The sequence below is a fragment of the Pseudorca crassidens genome, chromosome 10 (genome assembly GCF_039906515.1).
Source record: "Pseudorca crassidens isolate mPseCra1 chromosome 10, mPseCra1.hap1, whole genome shotgun sequence".
Taxonomy (NCBI): domain Eukaryota; kingdom Metazoa; phylum Chordata; class Mammalia; order Artiodactyla; family Delphinidae; genus Pseudorca; species Pseudorca crassidens.
Window position 1 is genome coordinate 80,991,048 of NC_090305.1, and position 16,059 is coordinate 81,007,106.

Sequence of the window (16,059 nt, forward strand, 5' to 3'; positions counted from 1 at the left end):
CCTCCCAGATCTTAGCTCCAAGGCCCAGTATCCAGCTTTGGCAACACAAACTGTGGTACATGCTTACGTGGATGATCTACAGGGTAATCACATTTGCCTTGTTTGTAAACCTGCATAAAAATGCACTAATATATCAACCACACATAACATCAGGACAGCATTTGGAAGGCTTGAACTATTGGTTTGGGGATAGCTATTCTAAAACTGTTTTCCTCACAGCCACCGGTTAAAGCAAGCAGGAGTCACAGTCTGGGCAGCTTTCAGTTGACTTTCTCAGAGTTCTGTCCACATTTGATCATTCAGCCATTCAACAAACATTCTCTGTGGAAGAGTGATTTTTTTGCTCAGTGTAAAGGCTCCATTGTCAAGCCATTGTCTCTCAAAACAAAATTCAAAGGCCTGACATCATTTCTGACAGAATCTCTTATTGTTTCACACTGTCACTCACCTGAAACATTAGTTTGTATCCCCTTCAGTTGCAACGTTATTTCATGTCACTCCCCACACACAGCCTCTATGAGTATCTTTCAGAGTGTGGTAAACCTGGATGAATTTTTTTTTCCATGCAGATTTCTGGACACAAAATAAAAATATTGGGAATGTGGGTGCCCAGGAATCTGGATTTTAAACAAACTCCCCAGATAATTCTTATGCACATTAAAGTTAGAGGACTACCACCCTAAGCTATACAAGGAGCCCCCCAAACTCCAAAGCGCTTTTTACCTTAAGGCTCTTGTTATTCTTATTAATACTATATGGAATGCCCTCACAGCCCAAGCTGAGAACAAATGTTTGTCTTTTAACCTCAGCTTAAAGATTACCTCCTCAGTGAAGATTTCTCTCATATTTGGTTCTTCCCCTTTCCTCTACCCCAAACTGAATGATTCACCCCACTCTTTGGGCTTCCATGACATCTTATCCATTCATTTATTCATGAGAATTTATCACACTGCCTTATAGTTTTTTCTTGGTGTGTGTGTGTGTGAGAGAGAGAGGGAGAGAGAACTTATTACATTTAAAATATTTTTTTGATTTATGTATAGTTGGTTTCCTCTCTTCTGGGCCTCTGAGGCTCTAAGGAAGAAGGTATTTTGCTTGTAAATCAGCGATTAGCCTCTCATTTGTGGGAGAGAAGCTGAATAATGGACCAGTGAAACCTTAAAAGGTCAGATAAGTTAGTTGATCACTACCTTTTGAAAGAGCTAAGGTCAAGAGATGAGAGCAGGGACATAGAAGCTTTGAGAAAGTTTATCAAAATGGAGAAAGGAAAATATCTCTTCTGTGCATGCCATGGGTGAAGAGTCACTCTGAGGTCTTTGTTTTCTGTGGGAGAGAGTGAGGAGAGAGTTCTAGCTCTTGGATGGCAGGAAATTTGTTCTGCTTGCCTCTGTGTTCCCCACAGGTGCCTTTCATGGTGCTCGGTAAACAGTAGTGATCAGCAAAAAGTGTAAATTGACCGTGACAGAGCACTAAAACACCTGGTTTCTCCTGTTCTGTGGGGCGACAGCTTCAAAGTTGGTAGTCTTGAAAGACTTTGAACTACAATCCTTTTTCTTTTTCAGTATTTATTCTGTAGAAGTAAAAGTGTATGTAAAGATCTATGCTCAAGGCTATTTACTGCAACATCCTTTGTAGAGGAAAGAACTAGAAACAATTAGTAAGTCCGTTAATAGGAAAATCGTTAATGTATGATTCATGCATGCTGTGAAATATTATACTGTCGTTAAAAAGATGGGTTAAATTGATATGCATTGTGCTGGCAGTCAGCATAGGTAACTGTGTTTGATAAAATTATTAAGTGCAGAAAAATGAGTTTCATTCTTAGTATTTGATGAAATTGTTATGTGGAAAAAAGTGGTTTTCGGTTTTCCTTCTTTTAATCAACGCATGGGAAATGTATTCAGTCAGATTTCAGACTAATGTATAGCATATAATATTTTTGTAAAAAGAAAATAAGAAAATATAGTTATGTATGTGAATGTGGGCACGTGTGTTTGTAATTTGTATAACCATAGATGTATACCTCTGAACTGTTAAAACTGATGTTTTTCCCAAAGGGTGTAATTTGAGATTCAGTGGGGAGAGAAGAGGGTGAAGGAAAGCTGTGGTCTTCAGGAAGAATCACAGGCGTATCACTTGTCCACAGTTGTGCGAATGAGTAATTAAAAAAAATAACTTATATTTTAAATGATCTTCTATGGATTGACCATTTGAAGCAGTATTACTTCTAAATACATCCTCCACTTTGAGATTTATTGCCTTGGGGGGAAAATGCACTTTATTGATGTGTTCTTTGCTTAGGAAAGGCTCATGTATACAGTAGATTTAAAGTTTAAAAAACGTATAAAAGTCAAGTCTTCAGGGAAAAAGCTTTAGCCAATTTCAAAGACCTTTAGGCAAAACTTCCAAATCCTTAATCTCTACTTAAATGAGGTCAGGGGACTTTCCGCTATCTTTTGGGTCAAAACCAAAATTCAGGACACAGCACTGACTCTGGTGGTCTGTTTTGTTTATTCCCTGATGATAAAATAGGTCCAGAAAAATGTCTTAAACCATCATTTGGAGATGGTAAAAGAAATTTTTTTAATTGAACTTACCTTATTTCTCAGACTTACTAAATTGGTGTAGAATCCTGCCTTCCACTGATCATTCTTATTTTGCTACTTCAATTCTTTGCCAGTAGAATTTTGGCCTGCTTTTTTTTTTCCTTTTAAAGCATTTTTCTTAATACATTCTTTTTTCTGTCTACTATTTGCAAGGCTCTGGATTTGCACCTGTGGATTTATGTGTAATGGAATGTAGGGACCCCAACAGTTCCAAATTGTCCAGGACTTGAGTTGGTGCACATGTAAGGGCATCAAAGGGACTTCAGCTCCCCCAAATGATATTTGCTTGGCTGGCAGGTCCAGACTCCGTCCCTCTAAAATTAACTGCTGGGGCAACTTGCTTGATTTCTCTAATTCTTATTCTCTGACCTCCATCCCCCATTTTGCTACCATTTCTGCTACAACCCCTGGGCTCCATATCTCCATTCTGCCTTTCCTTTCTGCCTTTCCAAAGGAGGCCAGCTTATCCAGAGATGCAGCATGTCTGATGTACGAGGCATAGAGCTCCTTGATTTAAATGGAGATACCTGCTTCTCTAATCTTCATTCCTGAATCTGAATTCTGATCTATGTTTTTCAAACGTCATACTGCTTGCTTGATATGAATAGTATTTCTGATCATGTTATTGATAATAACACAGTAAGCATGTTTGATATAATAAAATATAATATAATATAGTTATCATTTTAAACTCTTAAGGAGAGAAGTAACAGTAGCTACCTCTGTCATGCAGCCTTCATATGAGGCACTATATTCCAGTGCTTTCCATACATCATCGTATTGAATCTGTATGGCTTACATTCCCATTTCACCATGGAATTCAGGGGATGTTTATAACTCATCAGGGACAAAATTGTAGGAAATGGCAAAGCCAAGATTTGACATTCTCACTCCAAACTGTGTTCTCTTAAATGCTACACTCTTCTGCTTCCTTCAGTGCGACAGGCACCTGCTGTAACTTATCCCTAATCCTCAGAAACGTTAAAAGGCAGGTGCTATCCGATTTTGCAGTGTTTATCTCACCCACTCTGATGTGTATTTCAGGCGTCTTCTGAAAATGCCAAGGAGTGTTTATATTTAGAGACTAACTCAAGAGACGACAATTGTCTTTGATATTGTTTTATTTTCTGTTGGTTATTAATTAACCAAGGTAGAGTAGGTTCTAATTAAAAATCAGTATCTTTTCATTTAAAATACATAGAAAAAGATTTTGATTATAAAGCCAATAATTTAACCTTATTTTATGGGTCGTTTTTTTCTATTTTTTTAAAAATACCTGTGCATGAGTCAGACAACTCTTCTTTTCTAAGCATAAATAACACAGGAATTCTAACATACAACTTGTTTAAATTATGAGCTGCAATCTGCCACTGAGGGTGGGATATAATTTCAAAGCTACATTAATTTGGATTTAATTATAACTGCCAGCTTCTCAAGTGACAAAAATCATGTATAAATGAAATATGAATCAATAAATACACTTTTCATAAAAGAGCAGCTCCCCAGTGGGCTAATGGATTTGTCCCTTCATGCTTTTCTGAGTTTCATTAAGACATTGGTATTTTGCGCCACGAATACAGAAAAAAAGATTAAAATACTGCGTATGGATTTGAATCCCAATTTTATTCTTCCACTAGCTTGGTGACCTTGGGCAAGTTATTTAACTGTATTAGGTATCATTTTTTTCTCATCTGTAAAATGGGACTGATAACATCAATAGTTGCTACTTCAAAGGATTGCTATAAATGACTTAATTCACATAAACCACCTTGCATGGTGCCTGGGCTATAAAAAGTGCTCAGCAAATGATTGTGAAGGTGATGATGATGACATGATGATGATGATGGTGATAATGATGATAACAATTTGAGTGATTCTGGGAATGATGAAAAAGGAAGAAGTAGAAATCTACTGGAGAGTAATTTATAACATTATGGCAACTTCTTGCAAGTTAGAGCCTTGGCAAAGTTCTGACGTAGAAAATCTATATTCACAGTTATGTGTGTGCCTCTTTTGAGCCCCTCACCACTTATACCTTGCTGCCAGGGATTTTTTTTTACCATAGCATGTGTGACTCTCTAGGGAATTGCTCCTTGGAATAATTGCATTCAAGGAACATTCCAGAGAGGCCAGTGTTGAACCTAAAGGAAAAGAAGAATTGCAGGAACTTAGTTCTAAGGAATTTTTTGCTGAGGTGTGGGGAGACAGTTTTCCTGATCTTTCTGAAATCATAATCCATAGACATTGCTTATTCTTGGAAGAGTTACATGTATCCAACTGAATTCTCCAGGGTGTAGACAAAGGTTCTTATAGCATCAACCACTATAAGGCGCTTACTAACCACACCCTAATACCCAGGTACACCTGGCTCTTGGGAATCACCCAGATAAAAGTAGGAGAAGAACCCAGCTCTCATGCTCAAGTAGAAACATTACCCTTAGTTCTCTGTTCCCCAGAGGATTCACATTTCCTCCTGATTCAAGTAGGAAAAATAGTTTTATGTTAATATAAAAAAATAATAAAAAGCCTCTAAGGAATATATCTACAACACAATGACTTTCCTTTGAGTCTTCTCCTTCTGTCTTTGACCTTGGCTGTATTTGTAATTATTCTCGTTCATTCTATTAGCTTAGCCATCCTGTGAGAACCTCACTTCCTCACTGAATTTTGGGGACAACACCCCTTGCCTACCTTCTCATAGTTTTGGAAATTTTGAGTAAGAACAAGCAAGTAAAACACTTTGTAAACTACTAAATGTCCTCCAAAAGTAAAAGATAGTTGTGATCATGATGATGGTGATGATAAGAGGCAATTTTCTCCAATCTAGGAGACTCTGGATATCATGGGATAATTGATGAAGACTGGGGTGTGAAGTATCTCTGCTCCCTGCGGGGCTGAGCCCTTCTCAACCACTCTCCATCCTCTAGCTTTTGCCCCAGTCTTTTTGATCTCTTTGGAACCTGCTGTCTGTTGAAACTGATGCATCATCAAAACTTGGAGGAAATCCACCCTCAACCCTTTTCACTCTCACACTAAAAGCCTGTTTCTTGCTCTGTACACATTTCACCTTTATTAGATATTTCGGGGGCCTGGTTATGGTCTCTTGCTGGGCTGATGGATTTTGCACATGCCCCTTCCTGTGCTTAGAACACACACTCTCTCTTTTCACCAACCTCCCTTTGGCTGGCAAATTCCTCTTCTCTTTTCAGGTGTCAATTTAGACATCACTTCTTTTGGACTTTTTTTTTTTTAATTTATTTATTTTTGGCTGCGTTGGGTCTTTGTTGCACGTGGGCTTTCTCTAGTTGTGGTGAGCGGGAACTACTCTTCATTGCGGTGTGCGGGCTTCTCACTGCAGTGGTTTCTCTTGCTGAGGAGTACGGGCCCTAGGTGCGTGGGCTTCAGTAGTTGTGGCTTGCGGGCTCTAGAGCGCAGCCTCAGTAGTTGTGGCACGTGGGCTTAGTTGCTCTGTGGCATGTGGGATCTTCCCGGACCAGGGATTGAACCCATGCCCCCTGCTTTTTTTTTTTTTTTTTGCGGTACTTGGGCCTCTCACTGTTGTGGCCTCTCCCGTTGCGGAGCACAGGCTCCGGATGCGCAGGCTCAGCGGCCATGGCTCACGGGCCCAGCCCCTCTGCGGCATGTGGGTTCTTCCCAGACCGGGGCACGAACCCGCATCCACTGCATCAGCGGGCGGACTCTCAACCACTGCGCCACCAGGGAAGCCCGGCAGGTGGATTCTTAACCACTGCGCCACCAGGGAAGTCCAACATCACTTATTTTGGGAGGGCCTCTCTGAGTAGGGAGGTCCCTCCAGATGAAGTCAGTCTCCTGATGGCTCCCAGAGCACACTATTTAGTGACTTTTTTTTTTTACATTTTAGCTCCTCAAACAGACTAAAGGCTCTGTGAAAACAAGGATCTTGTTTGTCTTGTTCATCAGTACATTCTAAGTATCTAACACAGTGCTTGACACATGGTAGGAACACCTCCAGGGGCATTCATAAGTCCCACCAAAACACCCAGGCAATTGAACATAGGAACCAGGCAATTGACAATATTCAATATCCTGAGATAAACCATAATGGAAAAGAATATAAAAAAGAATGTATAGGGCTTCCCTGGTGGCTCAGTGGTTGACAGTCCGCCTGCCGATGCAGGGGACACGGGTTCGTGCCCCAGTCTGGGAGGATCCCATATGCCTCGGGGCGGCTGGGCCCATGGGCCATGGCCGCTGGGCCTGCGTGTCCGGAGCCTGTGCTCTGCAACGGGAGAGGCCACAGCAGTGAGAGGCCCGCGTACCGCAAATAAATAAATAAATAAATAAAAGAATGTATATATATATATATATATAAAACTGAATCACTTTGCTGTACAGCAGAAATTAACACAACACTATAGATCAACTGTACTTCAATAAAAAACCTAAAACATCCAGGCAGTAGGTGCTTAGTAAGTACTGGTTGAAGAAAGTGAGGGAAAAAAGGAGAGAGGAAAGAGAATAGAGAATGAATAAATGAATCCTTGAGAACACATTGGGTGGAGTGTCAAGTACCTTTCATGATCTCCATTGTGAAGAGGAATTGTAGGGACTCCCATAGAAACAAAGGTTTAGCTGTCAGTCTTGGTGGTGGAGGAGAGTAACTCCTGACTCAACTGTCAAGGAAGGAGGGCAGCTGCAGGCATGCCCACTGCACAGCGTGGAAGGAGAAAGAACTCTTAGGGAAAATAATCGCACGAGGAGTGGCACAGGCGTAGGCTGCAGGTCTTCGGTTCAAGGCAACGCCTTAGCAAGAGTGTTGCCGGTATCGTGCCTTGGCCGCCATCCCACTGCCTTCTTGGTGTGTTCCCTTTCTCCTGCTCGTTGAGCTCGTTCTTTCTGTGATTCTCATCTCACGTCCTAAGAGAAGGAATACGATTGGCTCAGTGGATAATTTGTTCAGGGGACACAACCGTCGGCCCCAGGCCATATCAGGCTATGGATTGGCTGCCCTGGGCCAGAGGTTCACTGCGAGTCCCTGTCACTTGTGGCCTGAATACAAAGTGTCATGAGATTCAAAACATGTCCCCTAGACTGTTCTTTAAGTCCCGGGCACTTTAGGCACAGGGAGAGGTGTATGTGTCTTGTGGACGAAGAAGGCGGAACTGGTAATTTTCTTAAGGAGAAGACATTGCCTCCTTGAGATTTGGGGAGCAGGCTTCCTGGAATTCGCTCTGACGAGGGGCCATTGGGGGGATCCACACCGATAATGTGATCTGGAGGGGCTGTGCCTTTGCCCTTTCAACACGTGGGCTCTGCCAGCTGGTGCCGCTTGTTCATCAGTTGAAAAGCCTCTTTCTGAGAATAACGACGGGGTTTTTCCTTAGGCTATCTCATGACTCATGAAGGAAAACGTATAACCCCAAACCACACATATTTCATCTTTGTTCATAAATTGGTAGGTTAATTCAACACTGGCCCTTAACATTAGAAGACTACATTAATGAGTACCTCAGTTATCTGCTTGTGTTTATTAACATGGTAGAAGAACATGAATGGATGGGGGGGGGTTAATTTAATATCCCTATGCAAATAAAATTTTTTATCTTGAATGTTTACTCATGGGAGAGTCATTGGCTTGCCTGGTGTGATGGGTCCTGTTTGTTTCAGGAGGGTATGGGGGAGGAATTGGTTGACAAGCAAGAATCCTATGAAAAACCTGGAAGGTAATATGGGGCTTGAAGGAGCCTGGGCTTTGGAATGAGCTTTTTGCTGGAAGCCTGGCTCTTCTCTCCAGCCATGGGACACTGAGCAGATTACGTGATTGTGCTTGTTCTCAGGTCCGAGGCCGTCAAATGAAGGTCATGAAAGTCACATCTTTGGGTTACTGTGAGGGTTCAGTAAGAGAGTGTTTATAAAACCCCCAGCAGAGCATCTGGTTTATATTGAGGCTCCCTAACTGTAACTAAGGAAGAGGTTGTTAAAGACAATGATATGTTATCTGTAAATAAAATTAAGCATTCCAAAATTTTTCAGGAGAGTATATACATAAAGTTTGGTCAATATATTATCATCATATTGTTTTTTATTTCTATTCTCTCTTCATTGTGAGATAATCATAAAATATACACAAATAGTAGTAACACTAATACATAGAGACAAGGACTTAACCTAAGTGCCCTACATGTGTTATTTCACTTGATCTCACTTTACTTTTGAAGGACCAAATAATAACCCTTTTTATATGTGAAGGAACTGAGGCCTAGAGAGGGCAAACAACTTGCTTAAAATCATATAGCGAGCATGTGAGAGAGCTAGGACTTGAACCCAGGCATCTAGATGCCAGGCCCCTTGATCTTAATCATTTTTCCATATCACGCACCACCCATTAGTAGTGATCACTCATTACCTCTGAATCTTGAAGTTAAATGATTTCCCCAATGAAAACAGCCAGGACAATATATATAATTGCTTCTTAAAGTCATGTCTTCTTATTCCTCATTCAGGTTCCTTTCTGCTATCTCATGTTGTCAGAGCACAAAGAAAAATATAAATGCTCATCCCGATAAAGACTAAGGATGTCCAGACCTTCTCAGGGACCTTTTTCCTTCTCAAAAATACTCCTAACCCCTGAGAAAATTTTAGTGGTCTGTGTATCTTTTCTAACAAAATCTTTATTCACTGATCCATTGCATAAAGAAATTCAGGTTTAGAAATGTGTTGTTGAAACATGCCTGTAAAGAGTTTTGTAGAAGTCAGAAAGGATCCAGATATTTAGCAAGATGATGAACACTTAAATTTTCTTTGGATGCCTGATAAATTACTTGAGTCAAACAGATTCCATCATGGATGCAGGAAGAGCAAATGAACTGTCTGCCCATTGTGTGTGTGTGTGTGTGTGTGTGTGTGTGTGTGTGCGTGCGTATGTGTGTGTGTGAGCTGCCATCCTTTGGATTTGTTACTTTGAAGGATTTGTGTGCCAAATAAGAAGACATACCCCCTATGGCTTTAACAAGAAGCACTCACACATCCATCTTGTCTACCATGAGACTGCCTTTCTGTCCCTGACTCTCAACTTCTTGAACTGTAAAATGAGGATAAAATCTAGAACACAGACTTGTGAAATAAGCTGAGCCAACATGTATGGAAGTTCCCATAAGAGGGCTCAATAAATATTGAATGTTCCCAGATCTAGAAAACTAAAGCTCAGGTGTCTGGGGACTCTTTACTATAGGAGCAATGCCTGATGTGTTACTTTTACTTTTCATCTACAGTTGCAGTTATCTGAGGAAAGGGAGAAGGCATATGTTCATGTTTCATAATCATTGACTAGACTGTGTAGAAGAACTTTTGTCATCAGAATCGCATCACAGATTCTATTTATGAAGGAACTGAAAGCAAAACATGAATATATGTATTTGAAATCTATTTTAGATGACGTGCTTCATTGGTTAAAAAAACAAAGAATATATATGAAATTGTTTGTGGCATTAAACTCTAACCTAGAGTTTAGAGGGAAAAGTATAGTCTTTCTGGGGCAAAGACTATGCTTATTAGCAAGAATGATAAATTTGAAGTATATATATTATTTATACTTTTTATTACTATTTTAAATTGCTGGCCCTTTTTGTTTTCTTTTTAATGCCTGGCTTTATTCATTACATTTCCCTCGTTTGGTAACAGAAAGAATGACTGGGTTTGACTGTCAGCTCCACCTCTGACAAGCTAGGTAACCTTGGGCACCTTACTTAACCCCTTTGGGCCTTTCATATACATAAGAGTAGAAATAATAATAATTAGCAGGAAGAATTATCGTGTTGGTTAAATGAGATGACACTTGCAAAGAGTGATGGCTCATAGCAAGCACTCAGTACATTTTTATTTCCTTTCCTTCTTTCCCTCAGAATGTGTTTTACTGCCAATGTAAATTTCTAAAGAATTTGTGAAATTCTGGAAAATTTCACAAGTCTTTTTGTTTCTCTAGGTGTTCCTTGGTGTTCTCATGTTCTCTCTTTCTCTCTCTCTCTCTCTTTCATACACACACACATGCACACACACGCATTCTTTGTACTAAAGGCCATAAAGAGCAGGTACCTAAGCCAAATGAATTCAAACGGGACAGTATGATCCGGCAGGTGTGGTCGTCAAGGAGAATGATTAGAGTAGACCATCAAGTCCTAGATCAGTGTCCCAGACACATTGGAGCCCCAGGCTGTCTGCAGGCTTTGGCTAGATGACCATGAATTTGCTTTTCTGAAAGGAATAACATACTTTTTTATTTTAAAGAAAAAGCCCCCATAAACAGTGGGAGTTCACTAAATGGCTGTAAATAAATGCGCTCTTGTTATGTGCCAGGCTGTCCTAAATCAGTGCTATGTACATTATATATACATAGTTATATATATACATTATATATATATATATGTATATATGTATATATATATACATTATATATATACATTATATATACATAGTTGAATTTCATTCAACTCTTACATTGACCTCATAAGGTCCACTTGCCCAAAGCTACTGAGCTGATAGATGACCAAGGCAGAATTTCAAGCCACGTATGTTTGACCTCCTGCCTCTCCCACGCTGCTGTGATCTAAACATGCTACGTATATGGGTATTGGGGGGTGGATTTCTTTTGACTTGCTATTTACAGTCATTTTTATGCATAAGTTATTTGTTTAGTAATTTAAAATCACAAAACTATAAGCAAAAGTTAGTAAAGCAAAATTACTCAATGTCCTTCTACTGAGAGACAACTAAGGTTAATATTTGGAAAAATATTCTTTCAGACATGTTGATGTACCTTTTTTCCCTGAAAAAAAAATAATGCGTTAGATTGCTAGGGCTGCCATAACATAGTACCACAAACTGGGTGGGTTTAACAACAGAAATTTATTGTCTCATAGTTCTGGAGACCAGAGATCTGAGATCAAGGTGTGGGTAGAGTTGGTTCCTTCTGAAGACCACGTGGGAGAAACTGTTCTTTACCTTTCTCCTAGTTTCTGGTGGTTTGCTGTCAATCTTTGGTGTTCCTTAACTTGTAGATGATGTATTGCCTGAATTTCTGCCTTTGTCTTCACATGGTGTTCTCCCTGTGTGTGTATCTGTGTCCACATTTCCCTCTTTATATAACACAAGTCATATTGGATTAGGGCCCACCCAATGCCAGTGTGACTTCATCTTCACTAATTACATCTGCAATGACCCTATTCCCAAATAAGGTCACATTCTTAGGTACTAAAAGTAAGGATTTCAACATATGAATCTTGGAAGGACACGCTTCAACCCATAACAGATGGGTTCTTAGAATAGATACTACTTTGTCATCTGCTTTGCCACTAGATAAAATATCTTTCTTCACAATTTTAATGGCTGTGTATTATTACACTGTATGCCTATACTAGAAATTATTTAACTAGTCTCTACTTTTAATAGTTTTTAAATGGATATTATTTTTAAAACCTGTAAACAATCCCTTCTTAAAGATAAATGTTTACTGTACCTCTGTTATTATTTACTTAGTTTCCACATGTAGAATTTCTTGTTCAAAAGGTTATGCATTTTTAAGGTGTTTGAAACAAATGCCAGATTGCCCTCCAATGAGGTGCTTCCACTGTGGGCATTACCAGTTAAAAGGTTTCCTAATTTCATAGACGAAAATGTAATCTTGATTAAATTTGTACTTCTTTAATTTGCAGTGAGATTGCACATTTTTTTATAAGATTGTTCATCTTCTCATTTTCATTTGGAAACATTTTAATGGACAGAATGGATTTGTAAAGCAGTAGCTGAGGCTGCCAAATTCATGATGCTGTTCACGTGGGCTTTTAAGCTGCTGCCTTAATCTTTCTTGGTCATTGTACTACTCCACCATTTGGAAATTACTTACATTGCTGTACTCTGACTTGGGTAGAGAGGCAAATACTGAGCCTTCCTTTCTCTGAATCATTATATAAGAATAGATTTATGTAATATTTAGCATACCAAAGTTAACTTCTGTGTTGTGAATCTTTAATAATATAATTTTATAATCTAAATTTATCATCCAATTTGCATTTATTTATATTTTTAATATTAAACTTATTTATCATCAGTAACTTATTTCACCTTAAATGATACTCATAAGTGTTGGTCCATACTCAGTACCTTTCTGAAATGTGAAGCTCACGCATAGGTATGTAGTGACTCAGGCATACAGATTTATACATACCTTCTTCGGGTTTGAGGCACTTGGAACTTTAATAACTCTTTTGAGGGGAAGGCAGAGTGGATGGGGTGCTATTGCATCATCTGAGGAATCGTGGGGTGTATCTGGCTCATGATTGTAGAATGCCCTTTCAATAAAATAAAATGAATTCAGCAGCTGCCTGTTGCCAAGGGCATTTCCTCTCTCTCTTGGATCACATTCCTGACCACACTTGCTATTAACAATGATAACATTATGGTTGCACTCTGCCTCTGCCTCACGCAGGGCTATTTTGGGCCACCTTGGCCTCTCTGAATTAAAATAACAGTTGTTAACATTCACTGTATACTTACTGAGCTCCAGGCCCTGTGCAAAAGGCTTTCAACAAGTATGCCATTTAATTCTAGTGACTCTATTACAAGGCATACATCATTATTTACCCTTCTTTAGGCAAGAAATCTGAAGATTAGAAAAACAAGTTTAGTTGTGTATGGTTTAAGTGTGTGTAGTTGATAACAAAAGAGCTGAGATTTGAACCCAGGTCTTCAGTACTTCGGAAAGATACTGTGTGCTTCACCTAGCAGTTGTAGAGGAAGAAGAGTTCCCATTCTCTCCCAGAGACCAGATCCCTATGGGAAGAACCATCCCAGCCAACAGGGCTGCTGTCTGTAGCCCTCAGTGAACCCAACTGAGGGACAGTCCCAACCATTTAGCCAGACCGATGGTACCTGTCAGGGCAAAATCCACCAAGGTGGTGGTTTGACTGAACCTACTTATTTGTCTCAGTTAGGTGGGGAATTCTCTTGTGGGCCGGCAGAGCAAAATTCTTGAGTTCTCTTTGCAGCTTTGCAGTTCAAAGGCAAGTACTTTTTTTTAAACAAGCATGTCTAAAAGCGAAAGAGTGGCATGGACATATATACACTACCAAACGTAAAATAGATAGCTAGTGGGAAGCAGCCACATAGCACAGGGAGATCAGCTCGGTGCTTTGTGACGACCTAGAGGGGTGGGATAGGGAGGGTGGGAGGGAGGGAGACGCAAGAGGGAGGAGATATGGGAACATATGTATATGTATAACTGATTCACTTTGTTATAAAGCAGAAACTAACACACCATTGTAAAACAATTATACTCCAATAAAGATGTAAAAATAAAAAAGCATGTCTAATGAATTCACTTGATAAAACAATAAATGAAAGAAAGCATGGTTTTTATTTGCTTTGCATTGTAAAAGCAATTCTGATTTGTAGAAATCAGTACCACAGTGGCCTAGGCAAAGGATGGAAAATACTCAAAAAGAGCCAGGGACTGGTTGCTCCCTGCCTTTTCAGTTTGTCAGGAAGGTCTCCGCCACCCCTTAACTGACCCCCATCTGCTTGTAAAAATGCAAAGATCCTTGAGCTTGTAAACCTTTTGTTTTATTGCCTTGTTTGGGGCGACACTCAGTTTCCTCTCCCATACTGGTTAGCCTGCCTTGGAAGAACCTGGGGAACATGCCCATGGCCATCTGACTGGTAAATGTTGGGGGCCAGAATGCAAACCAGGTTTGCTGGGGGCCAGGCAGCTAACGTGTGAGGAAGCAGGAAGCAGGCTGCCATAAGAGGCAACACTGCTGACCAGAGGTGATGGCATTTCTGCCTATAGATGCAGCTGCTTCCACTCTAGCCAGCTGTTGCTGAGCAAAAGCATAGGCCTAAAGTGTCTAGAAATTTCCACTTTTCTTAAGAAAACGGCAATAAGAATTCTGGTGCTATCCTTGGGAGGTTTTTTGTTTTTTTTTTTTAAATTTATTTATTTTATTTATTTATTTTTGGCTGCGCTGGGTCTTTGCTGCTGCTGGCGGGCTTTCTCTAGTTGCGGTGAGCAGGGGCTACTCTTCGCAGTGCGTGGGCTTCTCAATGTGGTGGCTTCTCTTGTTGTGGAGCGCGGGCTTCAGTAGTTGTGGCTCATGGGCTCTAGAGCGCAGGCTCAGTAGTTGTGGTGCACGGGCTTAGTTACTCGGCAGCATGTGGGATCTTCCTGGACCCAGGGCTCAAACCCATGTCCCCTGCATTGGCAGGCGTGCTACCAGGGAAGCCTCTCCTTGGGAGGTCTTAATGTTGGAACTGTCTTCTATGTTTCAAACACCAGGAGGCCCATACTTTGCAGAATACACAAAGCATGGCTGACTTCTGGATGTAGCCCACAGTCTCCAGCTTGTTCCCACTGAACCCCAGAATCCTGGCACCTGGAGGCTTTGTCTCTGTGCCCCCAAGGACCTGGCCCAGTTCTCTTGCACAGAAAGTTCTCAGGAACCATTTGACTGATGGATGAATGGGAACTTTGGTGTTCAGAAATTAACCCTAGCTTGGTTTTTGAAATGACGGAATTAGTGACTTCAAGGATCCCTTTTGCCTTTTGTCAGATAAAATAAAAATTTATTTTCACTAAATATCTAGGAAGCATAAAAATATAAGGTCTATGTCTTGGACCAAAACCATAATGGGAATGGAGGCCATGGCTCCTAGTAGCAATGTAGGATAGGTTAGTAATACAGCCCTGGGTCCCAGACAGTGCATTGAGAAGAACTGAATTTCTCAGTCAGTCAGTGTAATCTCAAAGAATTCTGTTCATAAAAAGTGCAGTTTAATTGTTTATAGTTTAAGGAATCAGTGACTAATGGGGGAGAATTCTGTATATCTAGAGTAGACTGTCCAATAGAACATTCTGCAATGATGGAAATGTTCTATTCTTCACTGTCCAGTGTAGCAGTCACTAGCCATGTGTGGCTATGGGTCTCTTGAAACTGAGCAACCAAATTTTTAATTCAATTTATTTATAATTAATTTAAATTTAAATAGCTAGTGTTTACCATATTGGACAGCCCGTGTGCAGAGAATCAGACCATCTATCTGTCTTGCAAGGGTGATATGCTAAACTTCAGCAAAAAACTTAATAGGGACTGGCTCTGTTCTTTAAAACATTCAATTTTACATTTATTTTTCAACACACATCACACAGTTGGTGGCAGGGAGTTTTTCAAGCCAACTTCTAGAAATTTATCAGACCCTGCCTGAATTTTCCGAGCTTTACCAGCCCTTTATGCTTTTTATGCATTTTTTGTACTTCCATATATTTGTGAACTTTATACATTTATACATCAATTTTATAGATTGAAATAAGAAGATAAAACAAACTAATAACCTTTTCTATTTGCCCCCTGATATGAAGCAAGATGACAGTTGTTAAAATTTGTACTAATTTGTTAGCACAAGAATATCTCATAATAATAGTTAC

At 40.0% G+C, this 16,059-nt stretch overlaps 1 protein-coding gene across 1 annotated transcript in view; it reads left to right on the forward strand.

Moving 5' to 3' along the window:
• Positions 1-16,059, forward strand: part of SYNPR (synaptoporin) — a 290,110-nt gene that overhangs the window by 1,391 nt on the left and 272,660 nt on the right. The gene's annotated exons all lie outside the window — the stretch shown is intronic.